Source organism: Rhopilema esculentum, chromosome 7 (genome assembly GCF_057945365.1).
Source record: "Rhopilema esculentum isolate cy_ngs chromosome 7, ASM5794536v1, whole genome shotgun sequence".
Lineage (NCBI taxonomy): Eukaryota > Metazoa > Cnidaria > Scyphozoa > Rhizostomeae > Rhizostomatidae > Rhopilema > Rhopilema esculentum.
In genome coordinates, this window is record NC_142821.1 from 13,007,931 (window position 1) to 13,026,209 (window position 18,279).

The following is an 18,279-nucleotide window of genomic DNA, read 5'->3' on the forward strand; positions in this document are numbered from 1 at the left end:
TAAAGTACTTGACTCGCTAGTTAAGTTTCCATCCTTGGCCGCTGACGATCCTGGTATCTCTTTCACTCCTGTACGAAGAAGAGCGCTGTTGATCACAATTCCTTATGCATCGCCAGATGTCTCCGACAACGAAATTGGAAATGCCTTGTCAAGACATGGAACTGTAACCCGTGTATGGAAACAAACATGGGAAGGATTCCCGAATATTTTTAATGGAAAAAGGCTCGTTACAATCTTCCCTTCTGGAGGTACTGAGTTGCCTCCATTTATAATTATTCGAAACAAGAAATTTCTCTTTCATACCGGGGAAAGCCTGTGTTCTGTAATATTTGCATGTCAGATACTCACAGAACATCAGATTGCCCCTCTCGGAACGTCAGTCACTGCTATCTTTGTGGCTCCACAGAGCATAACAAGAAAGATTGTCAAAAATTCGTCCCTCTAAAATGGGCCCGGGGTAGGAGATATAGTGGAGAAATTGAGCCAGAGGATGAAATGCCACAACCTCATGACAATACGAGCGAGGATCAGAGCGAAGAAAACTGCACTACATCAGCAAAAATAGCGGACGAAACCATTACCAATGAAGCCCCTCTTGCCACGACGACCACTACAACCCCTGAACCCCCTCACCCGATTGAAGATGAAAACATTACGGAAAGCATCGACGCAAACCAGGATCAAAAACCTAATCCCCAAAGAACACAAAAACTTTCCTCAACAGCCAAGAAAACAAAAACCCCGGACGACTATGCACCCTTCACAAGGAAACCTGTAAAAAGACCAGTTCCTTCAACCCCGGAAAAGACCGTTTCTCGTAAAAAACCGCTGGTGAGAACAATAATTGAAATTTATCCTATTCCTACCATTTAGTTTTATTTTTTCTCATAGCTTGTGTTGTGAGTATCAACGTGAATGGGTTGAACGACCCCCGTCGCTCGGATTCTATCTTACATCACCTTTATAGCCTTAAGCCTGATATTTTATTCTTGCAAGAAACCCACCTTAATCCCGTTAATGTTAACAATGTATTTTCCCAATGGCCCGGCACTTCCTTTCATTCCTTTGGTAAAGATAATAGAAAGGGTGTCTCTATTCTAATTTCTGATCGATTGAAAACCACAATCCATTCACGTCATACTTCCGACACAGGCCATCTAATTGTTCTCGACCTTTCAATCGATGACAATAGATTGATCTTGGGCAACGTTTACGCTCCCACAGGCGGTCTTGAGGGCATTGCAAATCGTAAGGAAATTTTTAATGAACTCTCTAAGGTGTTAGAAAATTTTTCTCCACACTTTCCCATAATCTTAGGAGGTGATTTTAACTGTGTTTTAGATCCTTTGGATCGCTCTAGCCCCGTAAATTATGTTGAAAAACTGCTAATAATTTAAAAGCAGTTCTGTCTTCTTATGCCTTAGAAGATATCTGGCGTATACAAAACCCCTCTGCTAAGGAATTTACTTTCTCTAGTTCCCGTGGTTCGTTTAGTCGAATTGATAAATTTTACACTTCAAGGAATTTTTGCGACATTTTTAATAAACCTCGCATCGATCCCTTTCCCCACTCTGATCATGATAGGACTTCTCTTACCCTCAATTTCTCAGCCCCTAAACGTGGGCAAGGTATATGGAAATTAAATACTTCTATTTTGAAAGAGCAAGAATTCATCAGCTCCATTAATAAATTTATCACCGACTGGGAAAAATCTCGAGAGTCTTTCCCCTCATTAACCGAATGGTGGGAACACGGCAAAAACACTTTTGTTGACATTGCCAAAAAATATTCAAGAAACCGAAAGAAACAATTTATCCGCAAAAAATCTAAACTACTCAAACAACTCAGAAATGCGAAAAGAAAGGCAGAGAGTTCAGGGGACCCACGATTTCAGAAGCTTTACAAAAACATAAGCAACGAAGTAAAATCCCTGGAAGCCTCCGAAACTGAAGGCGTAAAAATTAGGTCAAAAGCTAAATGGTCCGAACAAGGCGAAAAAGTCACAAGATATTTCTGCTCTCTTGAAAAGAAACGACAAAGCGACCGTACAATGAAATCAATTAAAGAAAAACATGATAATTCCATCTCTGACCCGACTGAATTAGTCAATATAGTCAAAAGACTTTTATGGCTAACTAGCATTATAGCAGTAGACCAAACTTGCTCTGTTCCCGGCTGCTCAATTTTAGGCAATTGCCATGCTTTATTAGACATTATTCAATTCTTTGAAGATGAAAATCTCCTGTTCGCTCTATTATCTATTGATCAAAAGAAAGCCTTTGATTGTGTTAATTGGAACTTTCTCCTTAAAACACTTGAAAAATTCAATTTCGGTCCTGTTTTTATAAGCTGGGTAAAACAATAACATTGAAAGCAAAGTTAAATGTAACAATTTTAGTTCTGACCCTTTCACTCCTAGCAGAGGTGTCAGGCAAGGTTGCCCCCTGTGACCCTGCAATTAAGGGTGTCACTGTCAGTAAAACTGAATTTAAAATTATACAATACGCAGACGATACTACCCTTCTTCTTCAAGGTAACCAATCCTTACTAGTAATTGAAAATCACATCGCAAACTACGAAAAAGCCTCTGGAGCTAAAATAAAAAAAAATAAAAAAAAGTGAAGGCCTCTGGCTTAATAGCTTTGAAAACCGCCTCGATTCCCCACTAGGTGTTAACTGGGAGAAGAAATCCCTCAAAATCCTTGGTCTCTATTTCGGTACTGAAGACACGAATAAACTGAACTGGGAACCTAAAGTTTCTAAATTTATAAAAACATTAGATCTATGGAAGTCAGGTCACTTGACCTTTAGGGAGAAGGCCGTCATCGTTAATCAGCTTGCAAACTCTGCACTTTTGTATACGGCTTTGGTTTTCCCAATACCCCAATGGGCGGTCAAACAACTTAATGAAAAACTTTGGCATTTCTTTTTTAATGGCAAACGACCCCCGATCCCTAGATCACAAGCTAAACTTCCTTAACAAGAAGGCGGCCTCAATGTTCTTGATATAGAGAAGAAATGTAATAGCCTCCTGTTATCGTGGCTAGCCAAACTCGTTGCCCCCAAACAAACAGGCAAATGGAAAGTCCTCTTCGACCATTTCTTAGGAAAATACAAAAATCTGAAAATCGGAAAAAATATTCTTAAATGCTATTTACAGTCCCGCGAAATAAACACACTACCTTCCTTCTATAAACACACCCTCCGTGCGTATCTCGCTATTACTAATGACCATAAAAGATCTCTAGATAACATGTTTGAAATATTTAACGAACCCCTCTTACCGAATCCTAAAATCGCAAAAGATAGTCTACCTCTCAACCCCTACTGGGTGGATGCAGGAATTACCTTATCAAGAGATATTACCTACGAATTTTCCCCTGGTTTTCTCCCTGAACCCGCTATTAATGAGTTAGTTGGTAGTAAATTTAAGCCTAAAGACCTTTCCTTCATTTTATCTTGCCTTCCCTGTGAATGGAAAAATTTCATTTGTTCCAATTCTGCTCCTAAAGATCGCTTTCTATTAATTCCACTCCCCCTTTTAAAGACATTAAAAAGCCGCTTTGTAAATTATCTTCTAAAGACTTTTATCTCGCATCTCTTATGCCATCTACTGATGTTTCTTCCCAAAAGTTTCGTGTTTATTGGGAAAAGAAATTCTCAAATCTTGACTGGAAATTTATATTGAATTCGATATTTACTAGAGATTCTGACCGTAAATCTTGCAACCTGCAATGGAAAATAATCCAACTCGCTATTCCCACTGCCGATCGTTTAGCTAGTCAGAAAATTATCGACAATCCTTCTTGCCCCCACTGTAAAAACCATAATGAAATTACGCTTTATCTTTTTATGCATTGCCGTCTAGTTTCGCTTCTGTGGGACACGGTCCTTTCACATATTAAAAATCTTGATTTAGACTTAAATTTAGATTCTTTAGAACAATTTATTGCCATTGGTTTTGCTAGCATTAAAATTTCACCTATTTACTCGCCCGCAATTGCCCTCTGTGATATAGCTCTCCCTGCAATTTCGAAATTGCGAAATTATAACTAAACTAACCCAGTATGGGGAAAGAGAAAACCAAAGAAGATATTTTTAAATGGACTGATCAGGAAATCGAACTATTACTGGAAACAGTAAAGGCTTGTTCTTCGCAATGCTCATACAAAGGAAAGGATTGGGAAAGCATCAAATCAAAATATGACAAGATAAAAGAATTGTTTATCGAAAGGTACCCAAAAGAATCAGAGGAAGAATTCCCAAAGTTGTCTGTTGTTGACAGTATAGCTAAAGAAAAAGTGGCCGCAAAAGTGAAGCAGTTGCGTGTCAATTACAAGAAGGCTGTCTATCTTGGTAAGAGAAGTGGTGGAGGACGAATCATAATGACCTACTACGACTTATGCACGGATATATGGTCTGGTTCACCATCCACAAACAGCATTCAAGGCAAGAATTGTATAGATGTGTGTTTAACAGACTTTTTATGATAAGCCATTAAAAATTGTTCCAAGAATGTAACTTTTCACTTGCCCATGCATACAATAATTATGCAAATTTTGCTATGTCATTATTCCTGTTAAAAATATAATCAAAAAACGTTTTATTTATAGGAGGTATTGATACTAGTTCACCAGAGGACAGTACAGTCGAATCTGGGGATATATCCATTGGAGAAGATAGTGCTTTCCAGGATGAGAATGCTGAAGAAATCATTGGAATAAGAGGGGGGTAATGCAGAAGATAGACAGGAAGTTAGTGATAGTTCAAATGAGCCACAAAGAGTGGACAGGCAAGAAAAATATCTAAATTTTTGAAAGATCGAAAAGAAAAAAATATGATGTCCAAAAAATCTTTTGAAAGCCAGCAGTTGAGTTTGATGAGAGATGTTTCTCTGAAGTGAAAATTTGCTGAACAGGCTGAACCAATGGACAAAGAATTTTGCAACATGCAAAGAAATGACAACTTCAATGGAGCGTATGACAGAGGCAATGGCAGGGTGCATGGGATTTAGGCAATGAATGTGCACAATGCAGATACACCAACAAAACATGTTGTTAGGGAATCAAAATGCCATGAATTACATCTTGCCCCCTTCATCAAGCCCTAACTTCAGTTTTCAACAGCAAGGTCTACAATGTAATGTTGCTCAATCTTCAAGCAGATCAATAAGAAATGAAAATGAAGAGTCATTCTTGAATTTATTAAATAGCTAGTGAACACTGTTTTATTTATCTTAACAGAAAAAAAAACAATTGTGTTTCTGAAAGAAAGATTCAAACAGTGTATTTTTCTGATTTTGTTGCATATTAAGTTGGTTAGTGTTTAACAGTTGAATATCTTTTTCACTTTTCATTCAAAATATTTCATAAAGATTTTTCTGTTTTTCTTTCCATCTGATTCATTACTATCACTATTTGCAAACTGAGGCTGGAATGCATTGTCATAGTTTTCTGCTACTATTTGAGTAATATCTGCAATACATTCATTATTCATCTCGCAAAAATTATGGAGGATAAAACATGCCAGTACAGTTTTTGGGACAGATGCAACATTAATATCAATTGGCTTTCTCAAAATACTGAATCTGGATTTCAACCATCCATCCATCCTTGCAGATGATAATTTGTACCCAAAAAATTGCTCTTCCTGGGTATTGCCACCTTTAGGGAATTCTTTCATTACATATGGAAGCAAAGGGTAAGCAGGCTCCCCCAGCAAGCACACAGGAACAGAATCTTCACCTTGTAAAATTGCTCTTGGAAATTTTAGTATCATTCCATCTCTCATCATTTCATTGATCTTAGAATTGCTGAATACTCTTGCATCATGTACACTTCCAGGCCAACTAATGTCAACATCAAAGAACAATATCTATAATCGACGCAAGCCTGAGCATTCAAACTGTAGAAACCTTTACGGTTTAAAAGGTTGATAGGATTATCTGGGGTTTTTTTGATTGGAATATGGGTTCCATCAACAGCCCCAATGCACTGGGGAAAGCCAAAAGCATTGTAAAAACATGAAGCCATCTCTTGGACTTGTTCTTCTGTTTTTCAAATACTTATGTATTTTTTCACAAGGTGTGTTAAAATTGCTGTAGTCACTCTGCTGACAGTTTAAGAAACTGTTGGAACTGCACAGCCAAATGCATTAGCAGTTTTTCGCACCCGACCTCCATCAGACAAATAAAATAATAAAGCGTCAGAGCTAACTGTTTTTCAGGTGACATGGGAATCCTCATGTTGGTTGTTAGCAATGTGATGAATGGACGAAGTTCCGAACAAAGTTTAAAAAAGTTCGTTCATGAAATTCTCAAATTTTTCTTCCATTGATTATCCATGGATATCCCATTCAACAGGTTTAGCCACCAAACATTCGCCCTTCCTGGATTCTTCCAAAACCTTCTATTTGTTCTATTTGAACTTTACTAACTACAGGCCTAGACGAGAGTGAAATCATTCTCCATTAACTTTTTCTTCTGGCAAAATAGCACATGTATAATTTGTTAAACATTTGGTCATTCAAGGCCATAGCATTCGCGATACTTGTGATTATAGTCAGGAGAGAGCTGATTGGCGAGTTGTAGGCACCCATCTTTGAATATTTTGACGTTTCTCGTTCCCTGTTAACACAAGAACGAATGAATCCGATATGCTTCATACCGTTTTTGCATTTTCAAATGAAAATGATCGAGTTACCCACAAGTTACCCACGTTTGGGGTAATCGCAGGGGTCAGCCCAACCGAACTGCAATGGAAGGGTCTCACCCTGGAAGAAACGTCTTCTTGAACACTTTTTTTCTGTTTGAGCCTGGCACATGCCAGCGCCCGTATAATTGAACAAAACAAGTATTTACAATTTATTATATACAAAGTTAATATAATTAATTTCACAATGATAATGTTCACAATTGTTTGATTTGAAATAAATTAAGCAGTTAACAAGTGCGATGGTAATAAAATTGATTTGAGAATAGAAAACATTAGTATAAAATGTGAGTTATAAATTTAAGTGATAAACAATTATAAATGACATTAATGTTACAATATATCAGATATATACGTGAGCGAAACGTATTGTTTATAAATGAATATTATTGATATAAGCAAAATATAAACCAGTCCAAAAATTTACAGCATACGCGAAGACTGGGTGAATATACAAGTAGGGGTTCATCAATTCAATCATATATGACTGTGAGGTATAGTTATTAGAAGGTGCTTTTTCTGTATTCTAGTAAATTCGAAACGAGGCAACAAACTTGCCAATTCTGGGATGGCGTGCTGAGTTTTAATCATGGTTTGTGAGAGTCAGACAGCCAAATAAATCACAAAAGGAGTATCCGATTTTTGTGTAAACAGTGGGGAGGATTATCATGTTCAAGTGTCATTTAGGCCCCGTTCACACGATACCGTTTTCATTTGATATCGGATTCATTTGATATTGGATGGGCCTTCTGTTAACACGAGAACGAATGAATACGATATGCTTCATACCGTTTTTGCATTTTCAAATGAAAACGATCTGAATACGTTTTCAAATGAACCCAATATGCCTCTGTTCTCATGTAAACAGCCGAATCCGATATGAAATGAAAACGATGCCTCATACGGGCATCGTTTTCATGAAATGTGAGAACCATTTCCCTAACCCATAGTGAGCCTCTATCTATCTGTCAATAAAAACACACAGAGATGGTTGAAGCAAATCTGGTCTGGCAATGGTTTATGCAAATCTCAAGCAAACCTATCTTCAATTCAAATTCGAATTCATTTTATGCAGCAAAAATATGTTATAAAAGCTTGTCTATAATTATACTAACTAGCAATAGTCAAGAAGCAATGATAAGAGCTTCATTGTGTCAGTTAGCATTTGAGAATTAGAAACTTGGTAAAATCAATTGACATAGTGAAAGTTAAAAAATTTTGGCAAAAATTGAGGCAAGGATTACTGTATTATTGAAAGAAGATTTTTGGCTCTATGGAAATCTGCATGGCTTATTTTTCACAATTCCAAATCAAGTACTTTTTCTAAAATCATTCTAATATCCATTTGCAGGGATAATTGCAAAACAGAGTTTTGCTTTTTATTTCCCTTACATGGTTTCATGGTTTGTTCTAATTGTTGGAGTGGCAAGATGCTTTTTGGTTGCTTAGCAGGTTTGATATCCATGTTGAGAAGTGTAACTTCCAGCCAATCTGACCATTACTGGGGATGAGCTGCCTGCACTTGAACGATTCTTGGGAACACCCAACAACCCCCAATACCCATTCTGAAGATTAGGTAACTTAATTTCGGAAAAAATCTTGAATGTTTTTGCAATATTTGCAACATGAAATTCAAAATATTGATTTTTGTGACCTAAGCTTCAATAAGCTGGGCTTTCAGGGATTGTTCAATTCCCAATAATTACATCACAGGCCAATTGTGAAAGTGCCTTCAATGGATACCAAAGTGACTTGTAAGAAAGAACAATCACAAAAGCATTTTGATTCAAGGAGTTCAAAAAACCATCACTGATCTCTTATCGTTCGACCAACTATGGTGAACCTTTCCTTCAATTATATAAACTCTTTGGGTTTGCCACCTGTGTAATGAACAAGTGTCTATATGCAAGGTTTCGGCTTTCTTAGAATCATATCATCAGTCAGGGACAAAATGCAGTCATAGAACATCTTCCATCCTCTCATCTTCTCAGTTTATCCCGTTCTCCAATCCGACCACCACAAGGGAAGCTGAAAGTTAAGTTTAATTTTCTTCCCAATGATAGTCCAGTGGTATTTTTGCCTCTTGGGTCACGGGGAGGCTCGTTCATGAATAGATAATAAGAGTAAGCACAACAACACGGAGCAACAGCGCGCTGTAGAACTTAAGCCATACTTTTGCAAAGAAAGCGCCTTTCCCTGCTGTCGCAGCTCACAACTGCTCCTGCATGCTGCTGAGTGGCCATGTGAAGCCGAATAACTCATTCAGCAACTCACTCACCTCTACGACGTTCTTCAACATCCACAGATTGATTACTTTGCTGCTGGAGTGAGAGGGCAGGCAGGCAGCCAACAGCCAAAAAAACTGAGCGCTCCGCAAGCAACAAGGCAGACTAAGATCAATCCCACAAGTGGTGCAGCGAACTTTGCGAGAGGAGTTGGAGAAAGACAAGAGGAAATCAGCAAGTGAAGGGTAAGTTTTCGTTGTTGCTTGTGAGACAATCTCTCTGTTAGGACCTGCAGGGAAAGTGCTTCGCTAGCAGGGAAAGTGCTTCGGCTACGAGCTTCTGCCATTAGCTGAAGTATGGCCGAGAAGCTTGCTCCCGTGGGCTCTACGCCCACGGGAGTGAAGGTCTAGTTTTAGAGGAGGAGGACGTGGTGAGCTCTGAGGACAAGACCGACTTAGGGCTGGAGAGAGAAAGGCTGGTATAAAACCAGCAAAAATTGAGAAAGAATGGCCCCCCAGTAGTGCCGCAGGGTAATCGCCGCCCATACCAAAGACCCTCAAGCGCCACAGACGTCTTGAGCCGCCCGTTGCCAGCTCTCCCAACTGTTGCAGATGATGCTGGCCAAGAACGAAATTAGCAGCGGCCCATGTTGAGGAAGTAATAGTTGGCAGGTCTGGTGGCCTGTGCATGAACAACATCGGACAGCCGAGACCAAGAACTGTCTGCGTTCACTCGGGGAAGGGGGCTATTGACTGCAAGGCCTTCATTGCCAAGTAGTAGACGTACCTCCTGGAGCCCACTCACGTCCAGAGGCTCCCAAATGGGGACCTGAAAGTCACCTTCCCCACAGAAGCGGACAAAAACAGGTTCCTTGGCCTTTGTTTCATGCGCCACCCACGTCGCCCTTGGCAACCAGGGCTCCGAGATCCACCCCCTGCTTGGGTGAGCGTTTTTAACAAGCCAGGGGAGATACGGCTGAAGTGGTAGAGAGGAGGCTCAGTCGGTTCGGCTGGGTTCCGTTTGCTAGGGAGAATACCCACCCTGGTACAAATAAGTTGAACGGGGTCATGACTCTTGAAATGATCATGACCGAGCCTATTCCAAGTTATGTGCAACTGGGTCCTACCTGTTTGCTTGTGCGACACGAAGGGCAACCTATGATGTGTCGTATATGTGACAGCAGGACCCACCTTGCCGCAAACTGCCAGCTCTCCCAACTGTTGCAGATGATGCTGGCCAAGAACGAAATTACGCTGCTGCAGTTGGAAGAGCAGCGGCCCATGTTGAGGAAGTAATAGTTGGCAGGTCTGGTGGCCTGTGCATGAACAACATCGGACGGCCGAGACCAAGAACTGTCTGCGTTCACTCGGGGAAGGGGGCTATTGACTGCAAGGCCCTCATTGCCAAGTAGTAGACGTACCTCCTGGAGCCCACTCACGTCCAGAGGCTCCCAAATGGGGAGCTGGAAGTCACCTTCCCCACAGAAGCGGACAAAAACAGGTTCCTTGGCCTTTGTTTCATGCGCCACCCACGTCGCCCTTGGCAACCAGGGCTCCGAGATCCACCCCCTGCGTGGGTGAGGGTTTTTAACAAGCCAGGAGAGATACGGCCGAAGTGGTAGAGAGGAGGCTCAGTCGGTTCGGCCGGGTTCCGTTTGCTAGGGAGAATACCCACCCTGGTACAAATAAGTTGAACAGGGTCATGACTCTTGAAATGATCATGACCGAGCCTATTCCAAGTTATGTGCAACTGGGTCCTACCTGTTTGCTTGTGCGACACGAAGGGCAACCTATGATGTGTCGTAAATGTGACAGCAGGACCCACCTTGCCGCAAACTGCCAGCTCTCCCAACTGTTGCAGATGATGCTGGCAAAGAACGAAATTACGCTGCTGCAGTTGGAAGAGCAGCGGCCCATGTTGAGGAAGTAATAGTTGGCAGGTCTGGTGGCCTGTGCATGAACAACATCGGACGGCCGAGACCAAGAACTGTCTGCGTTCACTCGGGGAAGGGGGCTATTGACTGCAAGGCCTTCATTGCCAAGTAGTAGACGTACCTCCTGGAGCCCACTCACGTCCAGAGGCTCCCAAATGGGGACCTGGAAGTCACCTTCCCCACAGAAGCGGACAAAAACAGGTTCCTTGGCCTTTGTTTCATGCGCCACCCACGTCGCCCTTGGCAACCAGGGCTGCGAGATCCACCCCCTGCGTGGGTGAGGGTTTTTAACAAGCCAGGAGAGATACGGCCGAAGTGGTAGAGAGGAGGCTCAGTCGGTTCGGCTGGGTTCCGTTTGCTAGGGAGAATACCCACCCTGGTACAAATAAGTTGAACGGGGTCATGACTCTTGAAATGATCATGACCGAGCCTATTCCAAGTTATGTGCAACTGGGTCCTACCTGTTTGCTTGTGCGACACGAAGGGCAACCTATGATGTGTCGTATATGTGACAGCAGGACCCACCTTGCCGCAAACTGCCAGCTCTCCCAACTGTTGCAGATGATGCTGGCCAAGAACGAAATTACGCTGCTGCAGTTGGAAGAGCAGCGGCCCATGTTGAGGAAGTAATAGTTGGCAGGTCTGGTGGCCTGTGCATTAACAACATCGGACGGCTGAGACCAAGAACTGTCTGCGTTCACTCGGGGAAGGGGGCTATTGACTGCAAGGCCCTCATTGCCAAGTAGTAGACATACCTCCTGGAGCCCACTCACGTCCAGAGGCTCCCAAATGGGGACCTGGAAGTCACCTTCCCCACAGAAGCGGACAAAAACAGGTTCCTTGGCCTTTGTTTCATGCGCCACCCACGTCGCCCTTGGCAACCAGGGCTCCGAGATCCACCCCCTGCGTGGGTGAGGGTTTTTAACAAGCCAGGAGAGATACGGCCGAAGTGGTAGAGAGGAGGCTCAGTCGGTTCGGCCGGGTTCCGTTTGCTAGGGAGAATACCCACCCTGGTACAAATAAGTTGAACAGGGTCATGACTCTTGAAATGATCATGACCGAGCCTATTCCAAGTTATGTGCAACTGGGTCCTACCTGTTTGCTTGTGCGACACGAAGGGCAACCTATGATGTGTCGTAAATGTGACAGCAGGACCCACCTTGCCGCAAACTGCCAGCTCTCCCAACTGTTGCAGATGATGCTGGCGAAGAACGAAATTACGCTGCTGCAGTTGGAAGAGCAGCGGCCCATGTTGAGGAAGTAATAGTTGGCAGTTCTGGTGGCCTGTGCATGAACAACATCGGACGGCCGAGACCAAGAACTGTCTGCGTTCACTCTGGGAAGGGGGCTATTGACTGCAAGGCCTTCATTGCCAAGTAGTAGACGTACCTCCTGGAGCCCACTCACGTCCAGAGGCTCCCAAATGGGGACCTGAAAGTCACCTTCCCCACAGAAGCGGACAAAAACAGGTTCCTTGGCCTTTGTTTCATGCGCCACCCACGTCGCCCTTGGCAACCAGGGCTCCGAGATCCACCCCCTGCGTGGGTGAGGGTTTTTAACAAGCCAGGAGAGATACGGCTGAAGTGGTAGAGAGGAGGCTCAGTCGGTTTGGCCGGGTTCCGTTTGCTAGGGAGAATACCCACCCTGGTACAAATAAGTTGAACAGGGTCATGACTCTTGAAATGATCATGACCGAGCCTATTCCAAGTTATGTGCAACTGGGTCCTACCTGTTTGCTTGTGCGACACGAAGGGCAACCTATGATGTGTCGTATATGTGACAGCAGGACCCACCTTGCCGCAAACTGCCAGCTCTCCCAACTGTTGCAGATGATGCTGGCCAAGAACGAAATTACGCTGCTGCAGTTGGAAGAGCAGCGGCCCATGTTGAGGAAGTAATAGTTGGCAGGTCTGGTGGCCTGTGCATGAACAACATCGGACGGCCGAGACCAAGAACTGTCTGCGTTCACTCGGGGAAGGGGGCTATTGACTGCAAGGCCCTCATTGCCAAGTAGTAGACGTACCTCCTGGAGCCCACTCACGTCCAGAGGCTCCCAAATGGGGACCTGGAAGTCACCTTCCCCACAGAAGCGGACAAAAACAGGTTCCTTGGCCTTTGTTTCATGCGCCACCCACGTCGCCCTTGGCAACCAGGGCTCCGAGATCCACCCCCTGCGTGGGTGAGGGTTTTTAACAAGCCAGGAGAGATACGGCCGAAGTGGTAGAGAGGAGGCTCAGTCGGTTCGGCCGGGATCCGTTTGCTAGGGAGAATACCCACCCTGGTACAAATAAGTTGAACGGGGTCATGACTCTTGAAATGATCATGACCGAGCCTATTCCAAGTTATGTGCAACTGGGTCCTACCTGTTTGCTTGTGCGACACGAAGGGCAACCTATGATGTGTCGTAAATGTGACAGCAGGACCCACCTTGCCGCAAACTGCTCTGCTAAAAGGTGCTATCACTGTGGGTGTGTCGGCCATATTAATGCTGACTGTCCTGAAAGCGGTGTCTGTCAGGGTTGTGGGTCGCCTCAGCACCATCTTGCTCAGTGCGATACCTCATTCTTCCCAGACCGAGCAGAACCGACGATGTAGAGTCCATTCCCGAGACAACAACGAAGACCACAATGGCCTTTGAAATATTTGGCAGCGAGGCTGGAAGCTCAGCCACAGAGGATGAGGCAACTGCAGCTTCAGAGGACACCACACCTGATCCTGCTAGTCCCTTAGAACCCCTGCCGACAGAAGTACTGCAGAATGACATGGAGCAAACGAGCCTTGAAGAGCCATCCAGTAAACCCGAAGAGCCACCCAGTAAACCGAAGAGCAACCCAGCCTCAGTACACCTGAAGAACTGTCCAGCATCCTCGAAGAGGCCCAGCCAACTAAGAACTGGTATGATACACTGTCTTTTCAACAGGGCACCAACTCTTCTTCTAAATTTTCCTCTTTCCTTCCTCCTTTCCCAATCCCCTCTGTCGATGCTGGCGTCCCAGCAGCTTCAAAGAGGACCTTCCAAGACGACAATGTCATTTCCGCTGTGCGAAGGCCCTCTACCAAAAACAAGTCGAAGGGTCGTTCAGCTCGGCAACCCACCCCTTTCTAATGAGCAATGATTTTGGAACTTTCCTCCCCCAGTGAGTGATGGCAGCTATTAATATATTATCCATAAACGTTCACGGACTTAAGGACCATGTTAAGTGTTCCAATGTAATTGACTGGCTTAAAAGTAGGAAAAAGTCTGTCATATTTTTGCAAGAGACTTACTTCTCTGAGCCTGCCGACACCACCTTTCTCAAATCGATCTGGAAAGGATCATCTCTTTTCATCTCAACTAGATAAATTTTATGTTTCTTCTGAAATTTTGGCCAACACCAAACAGTGTGGGATAACTGTATTTTCCTTTTCTGATCATGACACCTCTTTTCTTCAAATTACCAAACACCTCACCTTGTGGCAGAGGTACCTGGAAATTCAACACCAGCCTCCTCGAAAATGAAGAATTTACATGTAATATGAAACATTGAAGAACTAGACCTTAACAGTATCAATGGTTCACGTACCACAGAAAAAGCTCTTGAATACCAATCCAATGAAAAATCTTTGCACTATTTTTTCAGCCTTGAAAATTCACGTCAATCTAAAAAAGTCATTCGTAAGTTAAAAACACCAGATGGTTAAGTATTACAGGATAGTAGGGACCTGCTTGGCTGCATTTCTAACTTCTATGAGTCCTTCTATTCCCCTGATCCAATTGATAACCAAAAACAGAATAGCCTATTGAATACTATTGATCAATTTGTCCCCGAAAACCTTAAATTGTTACTTGAGGAACCACTTTCCGCAGACGAATGTCACAAAGCCCTAACCGACATGAAATCAGACAAATCGCCTGGCTCAGATGGGCTACCAGCAGAATTCTATAATTTTTTCTGGGAGGTAGTGGGCAAAGCCTTAGTCGAAGTACTAAACTTTTGCTTTAATAGAGGCCTTCTTGCCGAATCTATGCATCTAGCCATAATCACCCTTTTGTATAAAAAAGGAGACATGGAACTTCTCAAAAACTGGACACCTATTTCCCTTCTTAACGTCATCTTCAAGATAGGTTCAAAAGCATTTGCAAGTAGACTACAATTAGTCCTCTCATCACTCCTGAACAGCGATCAAACATACATGCTCTGTACTGGGGAGATCAATCTTTGAAAATCTTTTGCTGGTTATAGACTCCGTCGACTATTGTGAAGAAAAGAAAATCCCTCTTGCATTGATAAAAATTGACTAGGAAAAAGCATTTGACAGGGTGAACTGGGACTTTCTTATCAACGTCTTAGAAAAAATGAAGTTTGGTCCAAATTTCATAGGCTTTATTAAAACTATGTATGCAGATGTTTCGTGCCAAATTAATAACAATGGCCACCTCTCTAGGAAAGTGACGCTTAAACGTAGAGTAAGACAAGGTTGCCCTCTGTCCAATCTACTATATTGCATAGTGGCAGAGACCTTGACCAACCTCCTCCGCCAAAACCAAAAAAACGATGGTCTACTGTGTCATCAGACGGCAGGAATTAAAAAAAAAAGAAAAAAAATCTGTTCTTATCAGCTTAATATCTGATATGCCCCCAAGGGCGCTCAAATATTAAACTGATTTTTGGAACTAGCTTGTCGGCATGAGGCTTGCCTCACCGCAAGCACGGGTTGCCTTGGCATTGCAGTACAGCCATGGGTGGCCCAGCCCCTTTTCATCAATTGGCAAGAAAACAACGATTTTCACATTTTCACAGTTGCAATCATTCAAGTCCATATTGTTGATATGACTGGCTAACTACAATGTTAACTAGGAGCTAGCTAACATTGTATGTAGTTGGTTGCTTTTCCATAGTAGTTAAGTAGTTTAAACCTTGTACTAGACATAGTTTTATTAATGATTGTTAATCAAATATACACAGACTGCGAAGCCTTCAACATGTTGTGTTTTTGTGTTCTTCTGTTCTTGCTTTTTTGCCTGCCTGTTTAGTAGTCAGTCATTTCTAGCTACCCCTCTTTGTGTGCTCAAAAAGTCAAGGCTTATTTTCAATTTCAGACGATTGTTGGCTGACTCACGACTTATCGAGCAAGATGCAAGATGTTTTTCTTCACCAAAGGGTTGGTGAGTACATCAGTTTTATATTTCAGTATATTTCAGTACTTGATCATCTTCCTCGTCAGACTGAACATTCTTCACTCAATATTCAACATATCGATCTATTCAGAGACTACTGAAACAGCCTTCCCACATGTGTCAGCTTGTTTCTGCAGCCGCCGAGTTGTCAATAGCCAAAATGGTAGTTCATACTTACCTGACAGGGAAGACAACGTGATCAAGAAGGAGTAGCGGCCGGTCACGCTTTTTCGAGCTCTTCCACTCGCTGGTTTTTTGGCGTGTTTTAGCTCGTTTACAATCTTAAATTGTTATCGCACACCTTCTTTAATAAATTTGTTATCCTGTGGAAAGTTTTTTTCAACGATATCGTTTGAAATGGATGTGGAATCTACACCTTTTATATGGGGAGATGCACCAGAGGAAAAGAAAATTTCATTTGCGGAAAGGCTGAAACAGTCCAATGCAAAAATGTCTACAAACGACCTCGCAGCTCGAGTTGCCAAGTTTGAGACTGGAGATAACATTACCTTCCGTGAAATTATCGTTTATTTCCACGAATCCTTTAGTGATGCCAATTGTGTCCAACAACTCATGGCCGTGCCCTCCATGTCTGGGCGGCAGAAATGGAACATAATTTTCTCTCGTGCCAGGATGGTGGACAAGGTCATGGAGAGTTTTGTAAAGTTTCCTACAATGCCAGAGGAACAAGTTTTTTTCACTCCTGTCAGGAGAAGGGCACTCTTAATAACTATTCCAGACACTTCTCCAGACATCTCTGACGATAAAATTCGTTTCGAACTAGAAAAACACAGTACCGTCCAAAGAGTGTGGAAGCAAACATGGGAGGGCTTTCCCAATATTTTTAATGGTAACAGGTTGGTAACTATTTAGCCATCTGGCTGTAAAGAATTACCTCCCTTTATACTTATTCGCAACCGAAAAATTTCACTTTCCTTTAAGGGAAAACCAGTCTTTTGCAACATTTGTATGAAAGACTCCCATCGCTCAGGAGACTGCCCTTCACGAACAGTCAAGCACTGCTACCTTTGGGGATCGACGGATCACAAAAAGTCCAATTGTGAAAAGTTTGTTCCTCTAAAACCTGCTCGAGATAGAACATTGCCAGGAGAAATCGATGATGATGGCAAATCAGTTTCCTCCGATATCAGTTCTGTTGCAATGTCTGGTGAAAAAGAACCTGAAACCCCAGAAAAACCTGATGAATTAGCGGAAGAATCTCCTACAAACACTAAAACTAAAGAACCTAAACCTGCATCCTCAAAAGAACCAGAGAACAAACATCCGTCTGCCTTTCCTCCATTCAAAAAAGCCACCAAAAGAGCTACCGTCACAACCCCAGAGAAGCAACCTAAATCCACCAAAGTCAAACCCAAACCAAAGGACAATGTTAAGTAAACCCTCCTTTATCTTACTCTAATCTAACAAAATTATTACTTTTCGTAAAATTTATTTTAATTTGTTTCATGGCTTGTGTTGTGAGTATTAACATGAATAGGTTGAGCGACCCCCGTCGCTCAGATTCAATCTTACGTCACCTTTATAGCCTAAAGCCTGATGTTTTATTCTTGCAAGAAACCCACCTTAATCCGGTTAATGTTAACAATGTATTTTCGCAATGGCCCGGCACTTCCTTTCATTCCTTTGGTAAAGATAATAGAAAGGGTGTCTCTATTCTAATTTCTGATAGATTGAAAACCACAATCCATTCACGCCATACTTCCGACACAGGCCATCTAATTGTTCTCGACCTTTCAATCGATGACAATAGATTGATCCTAGGCAACATTTACGCTCCCACAGGCGGTCTCGACGGCATTGCAAATCGTAAGGAATTTTTTAACGAGCTCAATAAGGTGTTAGACAATTTTCCTCATGACTTTCCTACAATTTTAGGAGGTGATTTTAACTGCGTACTGGATCCCTCGGATCGCTCCAACCCCGTAAATTATCCGTCATAATTCATACCAACTGAAATGCAGCCCTTCTTTTTGGAGTGAAGAGCAGGTATTTCTGCTTGGTCTCTGGAGACAGGTTTTCCTGCAAACGAAACAATTTCTACAAAGGTAATATACTTAAAAAGCTCGGTTGAATACCAAATTGCAATTACAAGTGTCATAAATAGATCAATAAAGCAATAACAATTGTGAGCTAATTGTGCATTTCATCTATTACGCTCAATTTTTTAAGAACACGAGCCTCAAAATTGGTCAAAAGTTAAGAACAAATCAAGAACAAGCTAAGGCTGAGCTA

General features: G+C 42.5%; 2 protein-coding genes and 1 non-coding gene across 20 annotated transcripts in view; 1 reads left to right on the plus strand and 2 right to left on the minus strand.

Moving 5' to 3' along the window:
- The window catches only part of LOC135683795 (HMG domain-containing protein 3), a 180,089-nt gene that overhangs the window by 148,033 nt on the left and 13,777 nt on the right, over positions 1–18,279 (minus strand). For 2 of the 18 annotated variants that reach the window (XM_089109157.1, XM_089109156.1), the window contains exon 8: positions 6,068–18,066. The exons of the other annotated variants lie outside the window; for them this stretch is intronic. The gene's annotated coding sequence lies outside the window, so the exon portion shown is untranslated. Of the gene's footprint in view, positions 1–6,067; positions 18,067–18,279 lie in introns of those variants that run through there. 18 annotated transcript variants of the gene reach the window in all.
- LOC148960015 (uncharacterized) overlaps positions 1–18,279 on the minus strand; it is a 47,732-nt gene that overhangs the window by 7,029 nt on the left and 22,424 nt on the right. The gene's annotated exons all lie outside the window — the stretch shown is intronic.
- Positions 15,411–15,605, plus strand: LOC135695568 (U2 spliceosomal RNA). The gene has a single exon (XR_010517273.1). It is a non-coding gene; the product is annotated as a U2 spliceosomal RNA (small nuclear RNA).